The sequence below is a fragment of the Gorilla gorilla genome, chromosome 2 (assembly GCF_029281585.2).
Source record: "Gorilla gorilla gorilla isolate KB3781 chromosome 2, NHGRI_mGorGor1-v2.1_pri, whole genome shotgun sequence".
Lineage (NCBI taxonomy): Eukaryota > Metazoa > Chordata > Mammalia > Primates > Hominidae > Gorilla > Gorilla gorilla.
The window spans coordinates 81,984,489-82,010,158 of record NC_086017.1 but is presented as its reverse complement, the minus strand read 5'-3'; the positions used below and the strand labels follow the sequence as shown (position 1 = coordinate 82,010,158).

The 25,670-nt window shown below is 46.1% G+C and overlaps 1 long non-coding RNA gene across 1 annotated transcript; it reads left to right on the top strand.

Annotated features, from left to right (window-relative positions):
- The first annotated feature begins 21,045 nt into the window (after positions 1–21,045).
- Positions 21,046–24,780, top strand: LOC129532318 (uncharacterized). The gene is made up of 3 exons (XR_008678001.2): positions 21,046–21,222; positions 22,004–22,110; positions 23,004–24,780. It is a non-coding gene; the product is annotated as an uncharacterized lncRNA (long non-coding RNA).
- Positions 24,781–25,670: the final 890 nt, after the last annotated feature.

The following is a 25,670-nucleotide window of genomic DNA, read 5'->3' as shown; positions in this document are numbered from 1 at the left end:
CACAATAACAGAGAAAGGTGACTTCTCTATGGCATTGTGTGAGAAAAGTGGCAATTAAGATGGTCTACGAAGAAAGGGCCAGGTTTAAAAGCACAGAGAGGAGTGTAAAGGGCATGGTAAGAAAGTATCCAATTTTTCTGTTTGTCCACAGGGAGGTCTGATATTCATCAGGTGTTGAAATGTGCTGTTATAGTTGGTAGAGAGCATTGTTCCCCCAGGAATCCTCCATCAGACCTTCTCCTGAACCAGGAACTGAAAGGGTACTGCCTGGCACCGCTGACTTCCTATCTGTTGGTCAGTGCCTGTGGCTGGTTCTCAGATACAATCAAGCACTACATAGAGACATTTAGGTCAACGACAGATCACATATACAGCAGTGGTCCCATAAGATTATAATGGAGCTGAAAATTCCTGTTATCTAGTGAGATCACAGCTGTCATAGTATCAGCGCAATTACTTTATTTTTTATAAACTTAGTGTCACCCAGGTGTACAGTGTTTATAAGGTCTACTGTAGTGTACAGTAATGTTCTAGACTTTCACATTCACTCACTGACCCACAGCAACTTCCAGTTCTGCAAGCTCTATTTATGGTCAGGGCCCTATGCAGGTGGACTATTTGTCATCTTCTATACCATACTTTTACTGTACCTTTTCCAAGTTTAGATACACAAGTACATACCATTGTGTTACAACTGACTGCAGTGTGAAAATTGCCTAACAACACATTTCTCAGAACATATCCCTACAGCAATGCATGACTGTATTTAAACACCACCCTTGACCATAGTATGGGTAATGGAGTTAAGGCCAGCCAGGGAAGCTGGGGCCACAGTGCAGGAACCCTGGGTACCAGGTTGAGGTATTTGGACTTTTGCCCTGGGGAAACATGGACGATTTCTGCACAGGAAGTGACTTGGCCAGAATTGGATCTGACAGGTCTGGGTCAGGTTAATTGGAAAAAGGAGGAAACTAGAGATTACTAGTTAGAAAATGGAGAATGACAGTTCGTACAAGAAAATGGCAGGAATTTGGGGCACAGAAAGAGAAGAGAGGCAGGGCTTGGGAAGGGGCTGAACCTGGTGAATGAGTGAGGGCATGGTCAAGGGCCACTTCCCCAGTCCAAACCCAGGTGGGTGGTGATATCACTGGGCACCTAGGGGTGGGGTGGAGAGAGCAGGTTAAGGGGAAAGAGTAGGAATTCTCCTTGGGACATTTTGGGTGTGAAGAACTGGTGAACTTTCAGGCCCATATACATTATTAAATGTCTTCCCTGGGAGAATAATATGTCTTTAGAAATAATGACTATACATTCATCTCCCTCCCCACATCCCCTGGGATAGCTTGTGGAAAACAGATTGAAGCTTTGGGAGAATAGAACATAGAATTTTTAAGTTTTGCTTCAGAAGCTAAAACACTAAATGTGAGAATGTTATGATAAAGAGCAAGCCCTGGTGGACATTACCTGGGACAGCTCGGGACTGAAGGTGATAACATTTATTGAGCTCCCGCTATGTCCAGGCCCACAGCAAGACTCTATGTAGATGATCTCATTTAATCCTCAAAACAACCCTATGAGCAAGGTACTCTAATTATTCCCATTTAACAGATGAGAAAACTGAGACCTAGGAATATTAAGTAATTTGTGAGACCTTCCAAAAGGAGAGATGAGGACATTTGAGGCAAAGTTTATTCATTTCATGATTTTTTTTTTTTAGAGATGGCCCTAGTTACAGGTGATGTAGTCTTTATTAATCACAGTTCCAACTCCTTTGTAAGTGATCTACAGTGTTGACTTTATTAGATCACAGCAACGATGGGCTTATTTTCGAGCATTGTTTATACAGCAAGCAGACAGCTTTTCTTAGAGTTAAAAGTGCTATCATTCAAATTTTACATAATATTGAGAAAATGTCCATATTAAAGAATATTTTTATTTGACTAGTATATTAGTCTGGGTTCTCTAGAGAAATAGAACTAATAGGTGATATATATAGAGAGATTTATTATAAGGTATTGGCTCATGCAGTTATGGAGGCTGGGAAGTCCCACCATCTGCCGTCTGCAAGCTGGAGACCTAGGAGAGCCAGTGGTGAAGTTGGAAGGCCCGAGAACCAGAGAGTTGATGGTATAAGTCTCCATCTGAGTACTGAAGGCCTGAAAGTCTCAAAGACCCCCAAACCAGGAGCACTGATGATGAGTGTAGAAGAAGATGGATGTCCTAGCTCAAGTAGAGAGAACAAATTCACCCTTCTTCTGCCTCAACTGACTGCAAGATAGCGCCGACATTGGTGAAAGTGATGTCCTTTATTCAGTTCGACCAATTCAAACGCTCATCTCATCCAGAAACACCTTCGCAGACACATGCAGACATATTTAAACAGCTATCTGGGCATACCATGCCTCAGTTAAGTTGGCACAAAATTAACCATCACAACTGGAGTAAGAAATCATGTTGGGGCCACTCCTTGTTGACACAGTGACTTCTACAAACAGACTAAGTTGAAAATCCTGAGCTTTGGAGTCAAAGAGAAATGTGTTCAAATGCTAGCTCCATTATCTGCTGACTGTATGACCTTGAGCCAGCCATTTATCTGCCTTTGCTTCAATTTCCTCCTATTTCATGTCAGCCTTATTACATTGCTACGAGGGTTAAGAAATGTTTTAACTGTATATTCTTTTTTTTCCTTCTATCCGGTCCTATATTTTCTTTCTTTCCCTCCTATTTATTGCCTTTTGGAAATTATCTAGACCAGGGTTCAGTAAACTTTTTCTTAAAGGACTAGGTAGTAAACATTTTAGTCTTTGTAGATCATGTGGTCTATATTGCAGCTACTCAACTCTGCTGTAGTACAAGCCATAGACATATGTATAAACATATATAAACATATACATAAAGCTATGGACAATATATAAGCAAATGAGTGTAGCTGCCTTCCAATAAAACTTTTTTTTATAAACAGAGGCAGCAGGCCGGATTTGGCCCACAGGCCATAGTTTTCCAACCCCTGATCTAGAGTATCTGAGCAGTTATGAGGAGCTCTCTAGCAGGCTTGGGAATGAGAAGTGCTCTGCAGGCAGGAAGCACAACTTCCTGATAGGGGAGGGAATTCCAAATGTACTCCACTTACCCTTAGCAAACAATGGCAACTCTGTCTCTAAAGAAATGCACAAAAAGATATTGGAGATTTTTGAAACAGCTTCTAGAAGATCAGATTTTAAGCAGTTTTAATGGTTCTGAGATTAATCTGATCAGATTTACTTTCAAATGTACATAGCGCTGGTAAAAAAAAAAATGCATGGGAAATTTTTGCCACACTTAGAATGTGTTGCCTTTTATGGCTTGCAGAAGGCAGGAGAGACACTGAATCCAAACAGGGCTTTGCTCACTGCCTTTTTGCTCACAGACCAGAATTCTCTGTTACAGGAGCATTAATGACACAAGCTTCTGTTGTCCCTGGGACCTGAATCCCACTGGCTCTCATTACATATTCATATATATATGTATATATACACACACACACACATATATATATATACACATACATATACATGTATGTATTTTAAGACAGGATTTTGCTCTGTCACCCAGGCTGGAGTGCAGTGATGCCAGCATAGCTCACTGCAGCCTCAAACTGCTGGGCTCAACTGATCCTCCTACCTCATCCTCCTGAGTAGCTGGGACTATAGGCACATGCCACCACACCCTGCTATTTTTTTTTTTATTTTTGTAGAGCGAGGGTCTTGCTATGTCACCAGGCTGATCTCGAACCCTGGCCTTGAGTGATCTTCCTGCCTTGGCCTCTCAAGGCTCTAGGATCACAAGAGTGAGCCACCATGCCCAGCCACATATTCTATTTTTTTAAATACTGTCTTTCACAGATGTGTTCTTATTTGAGCCCCACAACAAGCTTTCTGAGGCTCAGAAAGGTGAGGCAAACACCTTAGTCTGAGAATGTGTGGGAATTCTTATAATATGTGTGGCCCCCATGAGAATGTGCCCTGCAGACTACAGAGAGCCTAACTGGCCAAGTGCCCTGGCTGCTGTGCTCTTGGATCCATCCCTGCATTTGTACCAAAGCCACACTCCCCACAGGCTGCTCCCAGCCAACGACCAAGTGGGAAAACTGAGGCAGGCCCATTTCTGGGAGATGTGAGCTCCTTTGATGGCTGAATTTAGTGAGTCATCTTGTTGAACTTTGGACTACACACATTCTAGAGCACATCTGCTCGACCTTCCTTCCCTCTCTCCTTTACACAGAGTTAGACCTGCACTGTAGTCTGACAGCTCTCCCAACCTCTTCCAGCCCCTTCTCAATTTTCTCTCATGAGTGTTTTTTATAATAAAATCTGTATACATTTAATCCCATCTTGGCATATGCTTCTCAGATATATACTTTTAAAAATAATGTGGACCCCATCCTAAGGTAAGAAGTGCTCTCTATGATGGCAGGGCCCACCTGCAGACAGTTTGGTGGACATAAGCTTCTTGAGGCCCCAGGATCTCTGACTTAGTTGGGATTCCTTCAGAAGATACAGACGACAAGGATTTGACTATAAGTAGTTTATTTGGAAGACAATTGCAGGATGCACAGCAGAGGAGTGGGAGAGTGAAACACGGAAGAGACAAGCCAATTAGAGGGTGTGTTGGGGAGCAGGTTGCCACTGTGGGCAACTAGAGCTCAGTTGTGCTGGGGACCTCTGGAAGGCAGGGTAGAGCATACATTTGAGTTGTTCCACCTGGGAGGTGGTTTTGAGGAAGCTGGAGTCTTTTTCCATCAATTCCTACATGTCATTGATTGACAGCTGTTTCCTGACCCTCTGCCCTGCCCTGTGCATGAGTGCCACCTACTCCTCTGTCCAGAGGAAGCCCCCGGGTCAAGTCATGGGTACTTCCACTAGGAAGCCAGGCGTGCGGGAATAGTGAGTGTCAGGGCTAATGGGTGGGGCCTAAACAGCATCTTCCCCAAGCCTCATTTCAGGTTGTAAGGGTTAGGTAGAAAAGACCTAGGAGTTTACACCTGATTCAAGCACTGTCCCCTCCAACACAGTGATCAGTTCAGGGCTCCAATGCAACCTGGATCAACCACAGTTTTCCCTGGAACGTTTGTTAGCACTATCTAGGAGGATGCACTTGCTCCTGAGATCACAAAAACTAAGCACCGCCAAGCTGGACACCTGGCAGTCCTCCTGGCCTGAGAATGAAACCAGTGTAGATGAAATTAAAGCTAAGGGATGGAAAGAAGCAGAGAGGCACTAGTACCCATTGATAGCTCTGCTGAAATGTCTGGATTCAGGTGTACCCAAAGCCAAAGTACCTCTGGATTTTCTGTGACATGCCGATTCGTTATATTTCCTGCTGACGAAAATGTGAATGGAGGCTCTGTCATTTGAAAACAAAATAATTCTGACAGATGTGGGCAGACACCCAAGTTAATGTAAGATCACGGGGCATGGGTTTCAAAAAGAGAAAAGAGCCGCTTCTCTTGGTGCAGAATCTTGTGTTTCATTGACAAGACTCATCTGCAGGATACAACAGCCAACTAGGGAGACAGAAACAGTCCCTGCCCTCAGTTTTGAGAACGTAGCAGCTGTATACATATGTAACTAACCTGCACAATGTGCACATGTACCCTAAAACTTAAAGTATAATAAAAAAATAAATAAATAAATAAATAAATAAATAAAGACATCACTAGCCATAGATTTTGGAAAAACCTCTACCCAAACCCCATTCTTCTCAAATAAAAACTTTATGAAATCCCATAATAAAAGCTCTTAAATTCATCATTTGAAGCTTTTTAATAATTAGAAAGCAAATGAGCAGCACTGCAGGGCTAGATTTTCAGGTGGTCCAGCTAACACTGCATGATGAAAAGCCATCAGAATTTATGCCAGTGACATCTCATTTTAGTTGTTTCTGAAGAATTCTCTGAGCCTGACTTTTTGCTGTCAATACCTCTCTCCTGAAAGGTCTTGATTTGCTTCTGTGGCTGAGGCCTACGGTTAAATGCGCTTTAGCCTGAGCTCTTGACTTTGCACGAAGGAAGTATAGAGTAATTTGCCCTGTCTCCAGGATTCAAATAGCCATTATGCAGACTTCCCAGTGAAACTTCTATGGATTTAAATGTATCCCCCATCATTGATGGCATTTGGAGGTGGGGCCTCTGGGAGGTAACTGGGGTTAGATGAGGTCATGAGGACAGGAGCTTCATTTAAGGATTAGTGTCCTTAAAAGAAGATACACCAGAGAGTGGCACACCTCTCTCCCTCTCTTCCTGTCCTACTCTGCATGCACAAAGAGGTTTTGTGAGCACGCAGAGAGATAATGGCCACCTACAAGCCAGGAAGAGAGCCAGAGGGCCCTTACCGGGAACCAACCTTGAGCTTGAACTTCCCTGCCTCCAGAACTGTGAGAAAATCAATGTTCCTTGTGTAATCCACCCAGCCTGTGGTACTTTGTTGTTGCAGCCCTGGTGGACTGATACGGAGGCTAAGAGGTTGATCTCGCTCTAGGTGGAAAGTGAGTCCAGGAGTGGTAAAAACGTAGCTCTGTGTCTCCATCCCTATCGTCAGAGTGGGTCTGCTGCTGATCAACACAGTCACAAGGCCAGGTAGCGACTATGGGGAGAGTTTGGAATGTGAAAAAGTCTCAGTGGGGTTGCTAAGTTTATTTGGGGCTGGACTTTCATGGAAATTATGGGATATTCTTCAACCTTGGCCCCTGCCCGCTAAATGCCAATGGAAACTCCCAGTCACTGGGACAACCAGAACCACCTTCATACATTTCCAATCACCCCGGTGGGAAAGGGGGTACTGTCCCTACTTGCAACCAACCGGAACCCCCAGGATCTAAGCTTTTAACCACCTCACTTCATTACCATTCCAATGGCTGGCATTTTAAAGCTTGCCCAATGGCCAGAGCTGTCCAGTGAGTTGTAGGGAGAACACTCCATTCCTTTAGTATTTGGTAAGAAGGTGTCCTTGCACTGTAAGATTTCCAGGGCCGGTCAAACATAGCAAGGAACATGTCTTAACTCCAGGCCCTGCAGAAGCAGAATGGCATGTGTCCAACGGGTTTTCAGTCAGTATTGTATACTGAGAAATAATTGAATTGAATTCTTGCCTCCAGACAAAATATATTAAACTTACGGAGGATGTCACCGTTTTCCGTGGCTGACCCTCTCTCTCCCATTTGTCTTGGTCCCTGCTCTCAAAAATACCTTCCTTAATTAGTCTTGCTGCAATTCACATCAGCTTCTACTTGCCTTGCACCCACATTTATTACCCTAAGAGACAATATGACGTACCGTGGTTTAGAGATTGAGCATCAGAGTTGGATAATAGGTTCAAATCCTACCTCTGCCTCTTGTTAGTTGTGTAACTACTGGTTGTGTAACTAAAAGCAATATATTATTTTTTGGTCTATAAAACAGGAGCAGCAATAATAGTTCCTATCTCATTGGGTTGATGGGAGGATAAAGTGAAATTCCTGGGACTTGGGGCAAAAAAGCAACAGTTGCCTGTCTAAAAGTCTTCTCTCACAATACATTCCTTGGCTTTACCAAAATGCAAGAAATTCTCAAGTTTCTCCTTCATTTTTGTGTTAAATTATTTAAGGCTCCAGTTTAAAATGAAAATATTGGGGAGTTCCTAGAGAATAAATATTACGCATGGTTTATCTTTGTATCCCTGGCATCTAACCTATAGAAGATGGGCACTTAATGGTTGTTGAACGAACAGTGTCCAATGGCTACATGAAGTCACTGTGATAGTAATAACAGCAGCTAATCCTGACCAACTGTTTACTAAGTACCAGATTATGTTCTAAGTGTTTCACATATATATTGAGTTATTTAATTCTTATGACAACCTACAAGGTAGGTAGTTTCATCACTGTCATTCTATAATAAGGAAACTGAGGCTACAGAGAGATTAATTTCCCCAAGTTCACGCAGTTTGTAGATGTGATCTTGGAAAAAACCAAGGTAACTTTAGAGGGAAACTAAGCTCTGTCCCAGGAACTCTTGTCTGATATCACCTCCCCAAACCTGGTTGGGTGGGAGGTGGAGGTAGGCTGTGGCTTTTCTCCAAAGAGCAATTGCACTTCATGTCATCCGTTCTCAATTTCCACTCTGGTTGTCCTCCATGGCAGTCCTCCAGCCCAACACATGTGCTCAGGCTGTTGGCCAGGAGCTAAATTTATTTGAGAGCCCAGGATTCAAACAGGTACATAAATTACACATATACAGCCTCATTCCTCAGTTCAGCCTGATACAGTGGTGTACCCCTCAGAGTTTACAGGCAATTTATTCCCACTCCTAAGCTATCTGGTCCTGTGGTGCTGTCAGCTGCTACCCCCACCCCACGCAGCAGGCACCTTATAAAAGATGACCCTGGTGGATTCTCCCCAGTCCGTAACCTTAGTTTTGAACTCCGCCCAACTTAGTCCTTGCAGCCTACTCTGTCACTGTGTCACATCTCTGACCTTGTGGCTTCTCATACCTTTAGTGCTGTCCATTGACCTTAGGATAAAGTGTAACACCCTCACAGTGGCTCACGGAGCCCACCTCTCCAGGCTACCTCCCAACCAGCCTCACACCTTCCTGACCTTCCTTACTGTCTTACAAATAGCAGGATGTTTTGTTGCCTCTATCATCCACACTGCCATAAAGACCAGAGAGTAATTTTTTTCTTAAATATTAAAGATCAGTCCTTTGGTGATGGAAAAGGTTGTGTCCACCAACATAATTCTCATTTGGCTAGGACTGGATAAATACCAGCCAACTGCTCACAATTCAAATCACTTTAAGTCTCCTCAGCCACGGAGTTGATTTCTGCTTTTATGTTTACTCTAGTGGTATTGTATGGAGGCCTTTCAGAGGAAATTTCAGGAAGGTCCACATAACAGAAGCTTCATAGACTCCTTAAACAGCTTTTAGAAAAGATATTTCCTCCTCCAACTATGATATTTGGGCAGGGTTGGGGGGTGGGCAGGGAGTTAGAAGTCCAGGAGACTGAAGGCCTCTTGAAATAGGACCTTATTTGGGGGGTCTTCTGTAGAACTTGGCATTTGCTGAACTGAACAAAAAGAAAAGGAGTCTGGGTAGGGAGTTTTAAGGAATGAGAAAAGAAGGAAGAAGTGAAGCTAATATTTATTGCAGATCTGCAGCGAACCCTCAGTTTGCCAAGTGTTTTACATTCTGTCATTCCCTTCAATCCTTAGTACAATTCTATGAAGAAAGAGTATCCCCATTTTACAAGGAAGGAAACAAGCCCGGAGAGGTTAATTAAGTTGCCTAGGGTCACACAGCTAGTGACGAGCAGCAGCAGTATCTGAACTCCAGTCTCATTTTCCTTCTAGGATACTGACTTCCCGATTAAAGTCAGGTAAACCATTGCTCACCTTCAGCCCAAATAGGTCTATATGTTTTTCCCTGTTCCCACAAGACCCTGTTTTTAAACCTCTGCTGAGCGCCTCTTGATGTCTCAAGAACCTACTACTCAATCAAATTTCAAGTGTTGTCAGAATTCAGAAGTTTTAGAAAGCTGGCAGATAGACAGGTTCTAAAAATAGAATGGCAGCATTAGTCAGTGTTTGGGATCTACTCTCTGGACACTCAGGAGAGTGTCAGAAATCTGATTGGATAATTACTGAAGTTTCACTCAAATGTGCCTGCATTATGAAAATACAGTCTTCTTTGCATTTTAATTATGGAAAATATTTGGGTTGTTAAACTATTTCTAACAAGGAACATTTATCTATTTTTTAAAGGAACTTAAATTTTTGTTAAATACTGAAATATATTTGGGGGATGTAATTACTGTAAATATACAGAAATAGGACCACTTGGGTTATATGTTACCAGTTGCCAATTTCTCATGCACTTAAACAATCTGTCTCCTTTCAAAGTATGACAGTTGGCAGAAATTCTTGGGCATATGAGAGATTGTGATTGTTTTCAGACATTAAAAATCAGCCTTCAGACCATCAATGCTGCACAGATCTAACTTCATCCTCCTTCTGCTTCTATCCTACAGGCATCACCTCGCACAGAGTAGACTCACTTGGTGTGTGCATAGGGGGAACTGGATTTGATACTTTCTACCTTCACTCTGGGTGGCTAAGGGCTGTTCTCCCCTCATGTAGAGAATCCATCAGCTGCCGGGAGAAGCCAATGAAGCATGCGAGACCCAGGAACTAACTCTATTTCCTAGCAACCAAGGAAAACCATTTCTCCTCTGTCAGCAGGAATGCTCAGATTTATGTAAGCTACAAATGCCCGTTATCACCATATTAAACCATATAGTTGCAGGCGGTATTTACAGCCAGCTAATCGTGGCACTCTATCCTGGCAGCCCCCAAGCTGGCAAGTTTCCCATTTGGAGCCCCCCAAAACTATGATTAGGTGGATGCTGAGTACTAATTTAGTTAACAGCAGTGCCTGACAAAGCTACTAACCGTCTAATTATGAAGGAAGATTACTGATACCATTAATTGAGTGGTTGTAAAACTCTGGTAAAGTCAGATGGTAGTAAAGTCCATTTTCAATTTACTAGGCTATTAAAAGTATTTCTGGCTATAAAATAAACAGACACAAAGCATACTAAACAGGCTAATATGGAAACATAAAAAGAAAAGGGAGAAGCTTGTCATGCAATTAGTGGTTGTGATTAGCTGTGCCACAGACCCAGCGGTGGAAATTAAAGATTAATTTATGACAGTGCTCTGGCAAAGGAGGTTTTCTGGTGACTGCTCTGCCTACAGGTGGGCGAGGCGCTTTTCATTTCAATTGCCAAAAAACCACCTCCAGCTTAGGCGAGGCTTCGGGCTTCCTTGGGACTGTTGTTTCTATTACCTGTAACTGAAGATGCTTTACTGATACATATCCTCACTTAGAGCCTCTGTTTCCCTGCACGAATAGGTTGGTTTAGGGGCCTTGCAGTTCTAAAAGATCCTAGAATTATCCATTCGCATGTCCCGTCCTACCGACCTGGGTCCCTGCTGTCCCCTAAATAGAGTTCACCTGTTCATGTGCCCATCCCTTCACCTGGGTGCTCTGCCTTCCACCTACTCAATGCATGGGCCATCTTGGTTTCCACAATCTGGAGAGTTCTCGTAAGGAACCCGTCTCTGCACCCCTCACTTGCCATCCATCCTTGCCACCTCTTCCCTGTTTACACTTTTCATTCATCCAGCTTATAAAAGTTTCTGGAGTGGAGGCCGGGCCCAGTGTCTCATGCCTGTAATCTGCATTTTGGGAGGCTGAGGCAGGTGGATCACATGAGGCCAGGAGTTTGAGACCAACCTGACCAATATGGCAAAACCTCGTCTCTATAAAAATACAAAAATTAGCCAGGCGTGGTGGCACACACCAGTAATCCCAGCTACTCGGGAGGCTGAGGCATGAGAATAGCTTGAACCCAGGAGGCAGAGGTTGCAATGAGCCGAGATCATGCCACTGCACTCCAGCCTGGGTGACAGAGCCAGAATCCATCTCAAAAAACAAACAAACAAAAAAGTTTTGGAGTGCTTATAGAGGTGTGCAGATTGACTGAGAGTAAGCATTCCAGGGGCATGATGCATGTCACCTGGAAGTGAAGGAAAATTGGGAAGAGGGGAAGAAGGAACCTGCCAATACCCAAAAATAACAAGAACAATATTTGGTGTGGAGTCTTGTTATCCAAAGGACCTTCACAGTGAGACGTCCAGAAGCAGCTGTGAAGTAGACCAATAGACATCCTGCCAATCTCACCAGTACACAGATGGAGGCTCAGAGAGGAGAAGTGGCCTTGTCTGGAGTTTCACCATCAGCCACTGTGAGGACCGGGAACAGAAACCACGGCTCTGGTCCATGTTCTGATGGGCCAAGCAAAAGGACTAGTCTAGGGCCGGGTGCAGTGCCTCACGCTTGTAATCCCAGCACTTTGGGAATCCACCCGAGGCGGGTGGCTCGCTTGAGCCCAGGTGTTCAAGAGCAGCCTTGGCAACATGGTGAAAACCCTATGTCTGCCAAAAATACAAAAATTAGCCAGTCTCATAACCCAGTCTCAGAATATAAATAAACAGATTTTAAAATTAGAAAAAAAAAAAAAACACCTCTTCTAGGGGATAAGTGTTGGCCGCGTGCCAAGGTCCTTATCCATAGCATGACTGGAACTTCTCAGACTCCACTTTGAGAATGAGCCCTAATATCCGGCTTCCTCAAGGTGAAATGAACACTTCACACACAAACAGAAGCTGGGGCACATGGCCTTTTTTACCAAGCTTCTTTTCTCACAGGACAACAGTGATTGCTTCACCAAAATTGTAGTCACCCTATCACCTTCTTGTTTCTCAAACTGTGGTCGCTGCACCAGTGGCATCAGCATTTCTGGGAGCAGGTGAGAAATCTAAATTCTTAGACTCCACTCCAGGCCTCCTGAATCAGAATCTGCTGCCTAACAAGATCCCAGGTGTTTCCTGTGTGCGTGGAAGATTGAGAAGTACAGGCACCAGTTTCTAGCTCTGTTCTCTGTCCAACTCCTGGGCTCAAGCGATCCTCCTGCCTTGGCCTCCAAAAGTGCTGGGATTACAGGTGTGAGCCACCACACCCAGCCTGACTTCACTTTTTTCCCTCTTCCCCAGTGAAATTTACAGTCCTTTAGTCTCTTTTTCTATCCCACTGGGGACCTTAGTCTCCTTGCTGGTCTTTCGCCACTCTTCTCCCTCTCAAAACTACAAAGGGGGAAAAATGATGTGTCTTGCAAATGAGCGTTTAGGACTTGTGGTAGGCCGGATGGTGGGAGGCACCAGTTTTTCCTAAATTGTGGCAGGACAAGGATCATCTGAGGTGCTTGTTGAACATACAACCTCCTTGTCCCGTCTCTGGAGATTCCCCAAAGCACTGCTTCTAGGACAGGGTGGGGTGTTTGTGTGGGTAAGTAATGCCCACAGGGGACTCTTTTCCTGAGGGAAGTTCAAGGATTCTCTGCTCGCACCCTGTGGTTTGCAGTCCCCACTGTGCATTAGAACCACCTGGTGAGCTTTTAAACCAACTGAAGCCAAGAATGCACTCACAGCAATTCCATTTGATTGGGTGAAGGTAGATCCCAGGCATTTTGCCTTTTTTTAGGTTCTCCAGGTAATTCTAATGTATAAGCAGTGTTCACAACAACGGTCTCAATACAGGTTCTCAAAATGTGGCCCATGGACCAGCAGTGCCAGCATAACCTGTGAACTTGTCAGAAATGCACATCTGAGGGGCCCACCTTCCAGAACTACCACATCAGAAGTCTGGAGGTGGGCCAGTTATCTATGCTGTAATAAGTTCTCCAGACAACACTGGTTACATAATTTTCAGGGGCTACTGCAAAATGAAAACACACAATCCCTTATTCAGAAATTCAGACTTTCAAGACAGTGACTGCATGGCACTGAGCCAAGCAGAGAGCCCTCTGAGCATGGAGCCCTGTGTGACTACACTGAACATGCACCCATGAAGGTGACTCTGTATCCAAGTGACTCCGATGCATGCTAAAATCTGAGAAACGGCCGGGAGCGGTGGCTCACTCCTGCAATCTCAGCACTTTGGGAGGCCAAGGCGGGCGGATCACTAGGTCAGGAGATCAAGACCATCCTGGCTAACACGGTGAAACCTTGTCTCTACTAAAAATACAAAAAATTAGCCGGACGTGGTGGTGGGTGCCTGTAGTCCCAGCTACTCAGGAGGCTGAGGCAGGAGAATGGCGTGAACCCGGGAGGTGGAGCTTGCAGTGAGCCGAGATTGCGCCACTGCATTCCAACCTGGATGACAGAGCAAGACTCCATCTCAAAAAAAAAAAAATCTGAGAACCTAGAGTCTAGATTCTCCTGCTGGCGTATAGCTCATGTTTCTGCTTCTTGGCATGATCCGAGGGTGACATTCAGGACTTGTAAGGCACTAGCTCTGGGATGATGATAATAATAGAACCATTCATTGATCATGTGTGACATACCGGGCCCTGGCCTTGGCACTTCCCAGGCATTATCTCACTCAAGTCTCACCACACCCTCAGGAGGCAGATCTGTTAGCTTCATTTGCATTGTACAGATGGGAAAACTGAGCCAAGGCCAATGGTGATTAGTTGGTTGAATATTTCCAATATCACCTTCCTGCCTGCTCCTTCACCCTTCCCACTGCTGCAGTCATTATCAACCCTGAGACCATCCTTACTCCTAACTCCATGGGTGAGGACTTATTGGAACAGAATTGCCTAAAAGGTCTCTAACTAGGAGCCTAGCCTTTTCTCCAGCAGGATAGAAGGGTTTGTAATCACAGGTTTTCTGCTTATTGTGCCAATGAAGAATTGGAGGTTCAGACAGGGGACAGAGCTAGCAAGCAGTGAGTCAAGATTTGAATCCAAGACATGTTGATCTCAACGGCTACCGCAAGTCCTAAACACTCGCTTACAAGACTCATCATTTCCCCTCTTTTGTAGTTGTGACAGGGAGCAGAGGGGTGAAAGACCAGCAAGGAAACTAAAGTCTTTAGTGGGCTAGAAAAAAAGACTAAGGACTGTAAATTACAGTGGAGAAGAGGAGGAACTCTAAAGTGAAGTCAGGCTGGGTGGGTGTGGCGGCTCATGCCTATAATCCCAGCACTTTGGGAGGCCAAGGCAGGAGGATCGCTTGCACCCAGAAGTTAAGACCAGCCTGAACAACATAGTGAGACCCCGTCTCTATAAAAAAATATTAAAAAATTAGCTAAGCATGGTGGTGTGCTCCTGTAGTCCCAGCTACTTGGGAGACTGAAGTAGGAGGATTGCTTGAACCTGGAGGTTGAGGCTGCATTGAGCTATGATTGTGCCACTGCACTCCAGCCTGGGCAACAGAGGGAGACCTTGTCTCAAAAAATAAGATAAAGTGAAATTGACCTCATGTTCAATCTGGCCACCAGTTTGTTGGATATGTTACCTCTCTGAGCCTGATTCATCTTCTATAAAATGGGTATAATATCTATTTCTATTGGATAATTGTAAAAATTCAATGAGATTACGGTTTAAACAAGCCAAAGAGTGTAATCTGACTCCTGCCACAGAGTAAATGCTCACTAAAAGGTGTTATTACTGTTGAAAGGGCCTTTGCCCAGGCTGGTGGGATTTTGAGTATCCTTGCCCCACCACTCCCATGTGATGGAGCTGAATAAATCAGAAAATTCAAGACAAAGCTGGGAGGTCTGGGGCTGTGTCCCAGCTCCACCACAAAGTCATTTAGACCTTGGATTTGTCCATACTCCATTCCAGGCCTTGGTGTCCTCATCTGACAGTATCAGGTCTGAACCAGTGAGCTGTAAGGCTCTCCAAAGCCCTGCTTTACTCTGAGCATGGCAGAATCCATTTGCATTAGAAGCCTCGTTCCTGAGCACTTGGTTTATTGGAAGATATTTGAAAGAAGACTGAGAAGGGACAGGTTCCAGGGGCAAGTTGTCTTGAGGTTTGAATCTGGCATCTGCTAGCTATTAACTGGAAAAAGCTTGGAAACATAAAATCCTCTATGTGCTGACCCTTGGGGACCTGACTTCAAAGGTGGTCCTCACACTGCTTTTAAGACAATCACAATCCTTGGCCCTCCGTGAGACCCAGATCTGAATTCTGAATAACATACATTGTGCAGCAGCTTCAGGAGCTTCAGAACACGCTACTCCAACATATGGCACCTTGGCATATTGAATATTTAAAGCTGAAGGAATTTGAGAAACAGCAGGTGCAGGAAGGACTCTCTGACCTTCCCGGAAGCAGGTCATAAGCCCCTCATGTGAGGGGTCCCCTCCCTGTACCGGGAGCAAGGAGCATCCTTCTCTCTGAAGACAGAGGAACCCTGAGAGGAATCCACATGAACAGGCCTTGCTAAGTGTCCCCAGCTCACTATTCGTAGCCCACATCCTTTTGTCCTATCATGGTTTTCCATTTTCCACTCTTACCCTAACTGGTAACTGTTTAACTGTTTTTTTGGGGGATCTTCATTTTCCTATAAAGGCTGCTGTGTCACATAAAACTTGTATGAAATAAATTACATGCTCTTCTTCTGTTAACCTTTGTCAATTTAATTTTCAGATGAAGCCAGGGATCCGACGAGGGTCGAGAAAAACATGTGCCTCCCCTACAAGTTCAACTTTTCCCTTCCCTCCTTTTTGCAGGGTAGATTCCCCAGAAAGCACACTCTAAGATGGAAATTAGTGAGCAGGAGGTTTATTAGGGAGTTCTCATGGAATCAACATCTGGAGAATTGGGAAGGGAAGGAAGTCAAATTGGGCAAAGGGAGAAACTGAGCTACAATGTAGTCATGAGGAAGGTCTCAGCCCACTCGACAGGGAATTCTTTGCTGGGAATATCTTTCTGAGTCATCCAAGTTGAGGCTGAGAGGCTCGGGACTCCACACCCTTTTGTCAATCAGTCATTAGATGCAGCCTTCCATGGAAGGGGGCATGACAGTGGCAAGGAGGCAGCTCTCTTCCACCAAGGCAATCCCCTAGGGTGCTGACAACTGAGGGCTGTCAGCAGGCAGCTCTCCCAGAAGCTGGGGGCCTAAGTGCCTCTCTCCTTAAGGATGATTTCGGTAGCTCGTCACAGCCTCCACCCACCACTCCTCCTTTTTCCTAATCATGCTGCATAGGAAATACAAACCTTCTTTATCTCAGCCTCAGCAAGTGTTAACTGAGTGAAGATTGTACAGTTGCTTGCTTTTTCACCAATTTAGCCTGTGCCTCATAAAAGTAGATCCAGTTTGGAGAGTCAGGGTCAAGTAGAGGTGGTGATGTGGCATGGCCCTGTCCCGACAGTAAGAGCTATCAGTTACTGAATGCTAATTGTCTTCTGGGCTTAGGATGTTTCTGCTTTCCTTTAAAGTCCTTCAGCATAGGTAGTGTGATATTGATTTTGCTTAATCTATAACCCGGTAATGATGAGCAGCCCAGTCAAGAATGAATTGTCCAGTCGAGCCACACTCATGCCTGTAATCCCACTACTTTGGGAGGCTGAGGTGGGCAGATCTCTTGAGGTCAGGAGTTCAAGACCAGCCTGCCTAACATGGTGAAACCCCATCTCTACAAATATACAAAAAAAAAAAATTAGCTGGGCTTGATGGTGCCCGCCTGTAGTCCCAGCTACTTGGGAGGCTGAGGCAGGAGAATCATTTGAACCTGGGAGGCGGAGGTTGCAGTGAGCTGAGGTTGTGCCACTGCACTCCAGCGTGGGTGACAGAGCGAGACTCTATCTCAAAAAAAAAAAGAATGAAAGAATGAATGGTTCAAGGAAGACCAGACAGCTTATTCTAGAGCTGACTGCTGCAAGTCCTTGTTTCCCACCTCTTGAGTAACAATGAAAGCTTTGTTAACTAGCACCCAGAATGTCAGATAGGAGAGGGTGCATGTCTCTGTGTAAGTATTGGCCTGTTGACCAGCTCAATGCACATTAGAAATGGGCTCTCATTGGTGAAATTAAGGCATTCACAATATATGGATTGGCTTAAATCCTGGAGAGACATGCCACATGTTTTCATGAACATGATAGAAGTATACAGGGGAGTCTGTAGACTTTACCCTAAGAAAATCACTAGACAAAAATCATTTAATTCTCTCATGAATGAATCTTTTCATGCTAGGTGGTGGCTGCAGCAAAATAGGCCATGTGAACTGTTTTTGTGCCTGCTTGCTAAAACAGTAATAATTGATAAGCCCTCCTGTGTGTAGTAGAGAGTCCCTTTCTTTAAAGCTCAGAAACAAAGCCATGTAGAGAGTGGCAAACCCTTGGCACCTCAAACCTCTTCACTGGCTGCTCTGCACGTACTGCAAAAGAACCTGGGGTTGTCCTCTACCAAATTGTCTCTGGTCAGTCTCCATCTGGGCTCAGTACCTGGTGTTATGTGCATGTACTTTATTTAATGCCCACAACAACCCTATCAGTTAGATAGTGTTGTTTATACCCATTTTGTTAGTGAGAAGCCCAAACCTCAGAGTGATTTCATAACTCACCCAAGGTCTTCATAGCAGATCCAACCAGGATTTGGACCCAGGTCTGTTTGTTCTCCAGGTTCTTCACTTCTGCAGGAGGGCTGTCTGCAAAGTCAGGAGGGGAAATGAAGTGGGCATGGGGCTTCGTGGTGGGCTATTCTCTATTCTTCCATGACCCATGTGCCAGAATAGTATTAGGGGCTGGGCACAGTGGCTCACGCCTTTAATCCTAGCATTTTGGGAGGCCGAGGCGGGCAGATCACCTGAGGTCAGGAGTTCAAGACCAGCCTGGCCAACATGGTGAAACCCCATCTCTACTAAAAATACAAAAATTAGCTGGTATGGTGGTGCACCTGTAATCCCAGCTACTCGGGAAGCAGAGGCATGAGAATCGCTTGAACCCGGGAGGCAGAGGTTCAGTGAGCAGAGATTGTGCCACTGCACTCCAGCCTGGGTGACAGAACAAGACTCCGTCTAAAAAAACAGAACAGTATTAGGGAAGCAGCCTACCTACCTGCATGTCTATGTGGCACAGCTCCAAAAGGTTTAAGCCCATCCATGTGTCTTGGGAATTTTTTAAATTTCACCAATAAGAGCTCATTTCTAATATTCATCAGGCTGTTCAACAGGACAATATTTTTACCCCCCAAATAAACAAATACATAAAAATAAAACAAAACTCATGTCTGACTCTCTGGATGCTAAGGCCTGGCTACTGCGCTGCCATGAGCCATCCAGGTGGTTCTCATCAAGGTGCTTCAACCTTCCAGGCTTTGCTTACTTCCTCCAGAAGGGAGGTCTTGCCCCGTAGAAGTTTATGTTTGTGATATATATGTGTGTGTTAAGGAGTACAAAGTAGGACACCAAGGCTATGGAAACAATAATGAGACTAAAAATAGGCTAAAATGCGCCTAGAGGAGGCATCTGCTGCCCAGACAAGAACATCAGAAAGTGTGGGCTTTCTGGGCCAGGCATGGTGGCTCATGCCTGGAATCCCAGCACTTTGTGAGGCCGAGATGGGTGGATTGCCTGAGCTCAGGAGGTCGAGACCAGCCTGGACAACGTGGCAAAACCTTGTCTCTACTAAAAATACACAAATCAGCTGGGCATGGTGGCGGGGCACCTGCAATCCCAGCTACTCGGGAGGCTGAGGCACAAGAATTGCTTGAACCCGGGAGGCAGACAAAATCGCGCTACTGCCCTCCAGCCTGGGTGACAGAGTGAAACTCTGTGAAAGAAGGAAAGAAAGAAAGAGAGAGAGAGAGAGAGAGAGAAAGAGAGAGAGAGGGACGGAAGGAGGGAGGGAAGGAAGGAATCTTTTTGTAAGCAGAGCTGGACTGCGGGCTGGTGGAAAGAGGAATGCCTCTGCAACCAGCCCCCTGATGTAGAAGATGGTGTTGGCCCCCTATCTCCTGCCTTTGGCATTCACCATTGCTGTACGCAACACCAGCTTCTTACTGCAGAAACCTGTCACTCTGTCTGGGGCTGTCTCTGGCCACAGGAGCATGCTCAGTCCATGCACTGGCCAGGCTGGAAGTGCCTGGGGTTGTCCCCAAGAGCAGCCCCAACCCAAGATGAAGGGAATTGGGTAAATGCCCAGGCTCCCTAGCCTCTGGGATGATGGCTCTGAGGCAGGTTCTATTCTACAGTCTCCCCGTAGTCCCCAGTGGGAATGAGCTTCATTGCACACAGAGATGACCTGCTTGTGAACAAACTCTCACTCCACTTCCTTCCCTCCGTTTCACTTCCTCATCCCCCTACCAGTGCTCCCTAGGGCCACTTCCCTAATTAACTGTATGCGCTCAAATATTTGCTTCCATGGGAACCAAATTACCTGGTTCAAATCCGTACTCTGCCACTGGCCAGCTGTGTCTTAGGAACATTACTCCGCTCCCCTAAACGGCAGCATCCTCGGCTGGGATTGTGAGATGACAAAAGTAGAACAAACCTCACCAGACAGGTGTGAAAATTCCAGAAAATAGTCCGTGTCAATAGTTTAGAGCAGCATCTGGCATTCAGCAGACACACAATAAATGCTAGTGTTTTATTATTTATTATAATTATTGCTTATTATTGATAGCCCCTGAGATTTCCTTGGCCAAGTTCAAGTCCATTCTGAGAGTTCTAAGCTCTCAAACTTCAGACTTCCTCCAGGTGAATCTCCCTGGTTGTTTCAGGGAATCTAATTCATTTATTCACTTAACGTATCTTTAGCAAATATTGACTTAACACCTATTATGTCGAAGACACAGTGCGACGGGGGATATAAAAAATAAGATGAGGTCACGGTCTCCAGTGAGATAAAACGTATCCACACATAGCTACTGTCTAAGGCAAATTGTGATAAGTGCTCTTGTGTGTGTGCCAATAGAGTATAAAATGAGTTCAGAGGAGGGTGAAGAACACTGTGTGTGGTATGAAGGAGTATCGTTGGAGTTGGGTTTGGAAAGGGGTAGAACTTTCCAAAGTTCCAAAGAGTTGATGGAGGGGAGAGGATACAATACATGGAGAGGGGGAAAGTGATAAACTCTAGGAGTTTGGCATCCCAGAGACAGCTCAACTATGTCTTAATGTGAGATCCCATAGACTGATGAGCCTCTATCTCTCAGAGCTAAGAGGACAGCGGATGCTCCCCCAAATTATTATTACCATTCCTGACACTTACATAGCACTTACCCTGCCCTAGGAACTACAGGGGATGTGCTACGTATGTTAACTGATTTAATCTTCACCTTCAGGGTCAGCACAACTATGATCTCCACTTGAAAGATAAGAAAACTGAGGCTGGAGGGGTTAAATGTCTTGCTCCAGCTCCCGCGGAAGCTAAGTGCCTTTCACCTAATCCTGTGTGGTCTGGCTCCAGGGTTCACACTCTACACTGCCTCTCAAGTGTGGCACCTTTTCAGGAATTTAAGGGAGTATGTTGCTGTGATGTTGACAGGGCTTGAGGAGAGACTGAAAGAAAGCCCTTCAGCCCCATAGAGGAAGTCCCCAAAGGATGGATGGTTCTGGAAGTTACGGGTTACCAGGACAACGCATCCCCTTAGCCTGGCCACGCCCCCCGGGCTCCCGCTCACTGGTTGCAAAACTCAGCTTTGCCCCTGCACAGAGTTTCCCTTCCCGGGGCCCGCTGGGGAGGCATCCGCGGCTTGTGGTGGCTGTGGTTTGGTGCCCAGGACCCACACGTAAAAGGAGCTCATTCGGAGGCAGGGGCACGCGCTTGTCCCCAGAACTGAAACCCCAGAGTCCCTCCGGTAGGTGGTACAGAGGCGAGTTTGATCCTAAACAAAACAGGGCAGGGTCTTCCTGTTTGTTTTCTTCCTCCCCGCTGGAGGGGAGCAACGGCTGCTAATTGGATAGTGAAGTGACCGATTTATTATTCTCTTACCCGTGCTGAGCAGAGCTGTAGGAAATCTCCGAGACTGGGAGCAGCACAGGGGGGTATCTCGGGGTCTCTCTGAGAAGGAGTTGACAGTGGGGACCAAAGCTGCCGGCTGCCATGTTTTATTTGGCCTGCCCAGTGTTTTAAAAAAATGTTTTTAAATAGATGCTGACATTTTTAAAAGGGGAAGATTATACATACACTTCTACATCTCCGACTTGTGTCAAGAAATGGGAAGTTCTGGGCCCAGATCCCCATAAGTCAGCGATGAGGGAGTCCGAGCAGGGGCTGCCCGTTAGACGGCCGCAGAGTCCCAGCCCCCAGCCCTGCTCACCTTTCTTACCTCTCTGGCCCCGTCGGCATTTGAGCCTGGGACCCCAGACGAAAGGATACGCTTCCTTTTAGAACCCCTGCCAATCTGAGGACGGGGCCACCCCACAGACGCCGTGGCTCAGCAAGCAGACCAATGGCCGAGGAGTCTGGCAAGGGGCGCTTGGTGAGTGGGTTTAATGACAGATTAAGTTGCCCATTAGGAAGCCATTAGAACACAGCGTGATGCATCACTGGGTAAACGAGAGAGGCTGAAGTCAGAGACAGGTTCTTGGAGCGCTTGATCCAATTTAATTCTTCTATTTTTTTTAAAAAAACCCTAGGCAGATGAGAGTGGAGGCTGTAAATCACCCTCCATGCAATGGCTCATCATAAAGGATATGGAGCAAAATTGGAGGAGGCACGAGAAGGAAAGCCGGTGATGAACAAGGTAGGGGCTGCTGCGGCGTGATTGAAGACAGGCTGGGAACGCGGGAGAAGCCGCTGAAAACTGGCTTGGGCTGGAGGTCTGATTAAGGCATCCCAAGCCAGAAAAACCCAGAGCCCAGCCTTCTGCTCTGCCTTGGGGAGTAGGATGGGGGAATATGTGTGCAGAAAACTTTCTGAGACAGTGCCTCATAGTGCCATCTACATGGAATATGAAGTCAATCAGAATGTCTCTAAATCCTGGCTCTGTTGGGTTTTGGCTGTGTGACTTTGGGTAAGTTACTTAACCTCTCTGAGTCACATTTTTCACCTGTGTTAAAGGAGGTAATCATCGCAAATGCAAAGGGTGGTGCTGGATATCAGGGTGGGCACCTGCTAAGTGATGCTTTCTTCTGTTTAATGTTGTAAAAGATGTAAATGAGACGGTCCCCAAATGAGGGTAGATTTTACTCCCCTCTAGCTCAGGTGGCACTTGTCAGGGAGATCAAGCAGTTTCTGTTCCTCCCTAGTAAAAGCAGGAAGGCTTTCCTGGGCGGGGTCCTCTGAGTGCTGGAAGAGGGGGAGGGTGTCCACTCAGTGAGGAGGCAGGAGGGCAGTCTTGCACACACTGGGCACCTCTGGGCCTCCAACACTGGATGTCAGCTGTGCTTGTTGAATGGATGTGCTGCCCTCAACCCCCAAATCTGTTCTCTGCCCTTCTCTATCCTCTCTGTGCCCTGGGACGCTGACCCCGGCAGTACCTCACCCAGTGTCTTTATCTGGGCTCTCCCAAAAGCAGAGCCCCAGATAAGGATGTGAGGGCAGCCTGTTTGTTGGGGAGCTTACGGTGAATGTGGAGCTCCCCATGCAGGCCACCCTTCCAGGAGGGACTGATTGCCCCCTTGTTGGCTCCTTCAGGATTTGCCTCAACTACAGAGACAGCATGGAACACGCCCTCCTAGGCTGCCCACATCCTCATCTGCATGGGGGCACAGAAGCCTGGCCATTCATCCCACGGGAGACTCAGGACATGCTCCCAGCAACCTGATGGGCTGCCCAAGGCTTGGCTGATCCTGCATCCCTGCATCACATCTCAGCTTCTCCCTCTGCCCAAATCTACTTCCTCCCCATTCCTTTCATAGGCATTGATTCCCTGATAAACACCTTGCACCCCATATTCCATCTCAGAGTCTCCTTGCAGAGAACCCAACCTGTGGCAGAGCTGGTCTCAGGACTCAGAGCGAGGGAGCAGGGAAAGAGGACAGGAAAGCAGGGAGAGTCAATTTAAGGGTATGTTGTCTGAGACAAAGATTCTGCTAGGACCTCTGAGATGGGTACAAGATGCCTGGAGCCATTCACTGGGCAGTATCTGTCCATCAGCTCCCAGGCCCCACAGAACCGGAGCTGCCTGTGAGGGCTTTCACTGCCCTGCATTTCTGGGCTTCACATATGCACTGGCTGAGAGGGCTCCCTGTCTTCAAGGACGATCCTGAGCAGAAAGTGGGTGCACTTGAGGTGGCATGCTGTTGTGAGAGTCTGAGCTTTATGAGAAGCCGACCCAGGGGGCATGGTGTGGGGCATCCCAAAGGACCTGCCATACATTAGGTGCCTTGGTCTTGGGGAGGAGCCCTCGGGAGTTCTGAGGGTGGGAGAAGAGGTAGGTGGGGTTAATCCTTTCCCATTCCCTCCCTGCCTCAGCACCATGGCTCAGGCAGTAGCACTGCCAGCTCTTCCTGGGATCAGAGTCATGGCCCTGCTCCCCATGTCCCTTCAGGCTGAGGAACATAAGGGCTTCCCATGGTTGCTTGTGTCTGAGTGCCTCAACCTCCCTTGCTGGTTCCTTTCCCCTGCCCACACCTTTGTCAATAGTTCCCCCCACTGAATTCTGTTTGGTTGAGCAGTTGGTGGGGATGCTGACTGATAAAGTGGTCTAGGCCACTGCTCACTGCTTAAAGCCTTGCTTCAGAGAGACCTTCCAGGGCCCTGCAGCTCCCCCTTCTCCAACCCCTCCAACCCCTCCAACCCTTCTCCCTCCCAGCTGGTCTGGGTTCCCTAAGGCATCTACTTGCTTTTGAATCTATTTCTTACAGATACATGTGTGTCCTCTTTCACAGCCTTACCTTTTCATACGGAGGAGGAAAAAACCCATTTCTATAAAGCTATTAAATGTTTTCCTTTCACAAACACCAGTTTTGTACATCAGAAGCACTGCCTTTCATGCCTATTGAATTCTCGGAAATGGGCTTCGAGTGCCTATTGCAGGAGTTGAAATCTGAACATCAGCTCTGTCTTCCTCTCTGCATTCCTGCCACACAGTCCTAATCCTCTCCAGTGTGATGGATCCCTCTGGCTGGGTAGAAGGGAGATCATTTAAAGGAAATGTGAAAAAGAAAAGAATAGTATTCCATTTCAAGAGATTTTTCTCCTGACACAGTTATTTTCAACAGGTGACAGGTATTGATACTGATGAAAGATTCTTGAGTGAATACAAACCACTCCCCACTCCCATCCCCAACATACATTCTCTAGAAATTCCAGAATGCCCAGTGAGTGGATGCATTCCACATATATTTAGTGCCTAACTACATGCCAAGGAGCTGGGTGCTAAGAACAAAAAAGTATGATTCCTGCCCTCTGCCATAGAGTTTGTGATCTGTGTTGATGCATTAAAGATTAATCCAATGATTACACAAAATGTAATGTTGCAATTTTGCCTTTGCACTTGCTGTTCCCCCTACCTGGAATGCTTGTCCCTGCAAGGTGTCTGCCTGGCTTCCTCCATACTTCCTCTAGGCCTTTTCACAGTCATCCCTCTTCACTTGTGGCCTTCTTGGCCACTCACTCTGTCAATATTCCTGCTCTTTTTTTCTCTCTAGCATACTTCTCTGTTTATGGACCATCTCTCCCAGAATGTAAGCTTCATAAGAATACAGATTTTTCTTTTCATAAAATCTTTTATTGTTCTCTGCAGAGAACAAAATTCCCAGAGTAGAAAACAATGCATGGGATATAGTAGGTGCTCAAACAATGTGTATTGAATGATTAAACATTGACCACACTAAGTGGTAATAAGCGTGGGCTGAGAAGGTTAGAGAAAAGAGTTTCCAAGGGAAGTGATAGTTGGGCTGATCTAAGGAAAGTTGGGAGGCATCAAGTAAGCCTAAAGGAGAGGGAAATAAATCCGTGCAGGAAACACCAGCATATGCCAGGGTGCTGGGTGAGCAGGAGCATGGTGGGCTTAATTAAGAAACTAAAAGGAGGCCGGGTGCGGTGGCTCACACCTGTAATCCCAGCACTTTGGGAGGCTGAGGCGGGCAGATCACGAGGTCAGGAGATCAAGACCATCCTGGCTGATAGAGTGAAACCCTGTCTCTACTAAAAATACAAAAAAAAATTAGCCAGGAGTGATGGCAGGCACCTGTAGTTCCAGCTACTTGGGAGGCTGAGGCAGGAGAATAGCCTGAACCCAGGAGGTGGAGCTTGCAGTGAGCTGAGATCACGCCACTGCACTCCAGCCTGGGCAACAGAGCGAGACTCCATCTCAAAAAAAAAGAAAAAAAAAAACAACAACTAGAAGTTCAGTGG